Below are 802 nucleotides of genomic sequence, written 5' to 3'. Positions count from 1 at the left end.
TCGCCTCCCCCCTGGGGTGTCCGGACCGGGGGGAGCCGGTCCCAGCGCGGGGATCCCCGCAGCTCTTGCCTTCTTTTATTTTTATTTCTTTTTTTTTTTGCCTTCTTTTTTTTTTTCTGTGATTCTTTTGCAGCGAGAGGATCTGTTCAGCAAGCTGACATTCAGCCTCTCGTCTGGTGAGCCTCGTCCGCCTTGCGAGCAGCCTTTCCTTGTCTGCTTTCCACATGGCAGCCCTCAGGTGTCTGGAGAATCGAAAGGCCAGGACAAGAAACGCTTGGTAATTAGAAGGATAAGCTCCTTGCCTTAAATATTTTAGTTCAAGTCGTCTGCGCCTTACGAGGAAGAGAAAGAAAATGTGTTCCATTAAAAAAAAAAGCAGAGCGATGGAGTTGGCTGGAACGCAGCAACCTGTCCTGGCTGTCCTCGGGGACCTGGAGGGGGGACCTGTCCCCTCCTCGGGCGCTTCGAGAGCCGCTCGCCCTTTCTCCGCTGGCACCGGAGAGGGTTTCCTGGCACGTCCTTATTCCTTTGGGCTGTTCTGGCTGTCCCAGACAGCTCTTTAATTAGCACCACAACAAAAAAAAGGCGTCGCTGGCTGGAAGAGGAAGGTGCATAAATCCAGGCTACAAATGCCGCCTGCGGTGTTTTTCACAAGAGGGGAGTCATTAACTTAAATAATTAAGCCGCGCTCCCGGCTGATACACAAGTGAATAAACTGTTTAAAAAAAGAAATGAAGGGTCCTGTGCGCGTCCTGCTTGCCCCCCAGGGCTGAGCATCCCCCTCTCTAGGGGATGCAGGACC

The sequence above is a fragment of the Apaloderma vittatum genome, unplaced genomic scaffold, assembly GCF_000703405.1.
Source record: "Apaloderma vittatum isolate BGI_N311 unplaced genomic scaffold, ASM70340v1 scaffold26422, whole genome shotgun sequence".
Taxonomy (NCBI): Eukaryota; Metazoa; Chordata; class Aves; order Trogoniformes; family Trogonidae; genus Apaloderma; species Apaloderma vittatum.
The sequence above is the reverse complement of the archived record's forward strand: the minus strand, read 5'-3'. Positions refer to the sequence as shown.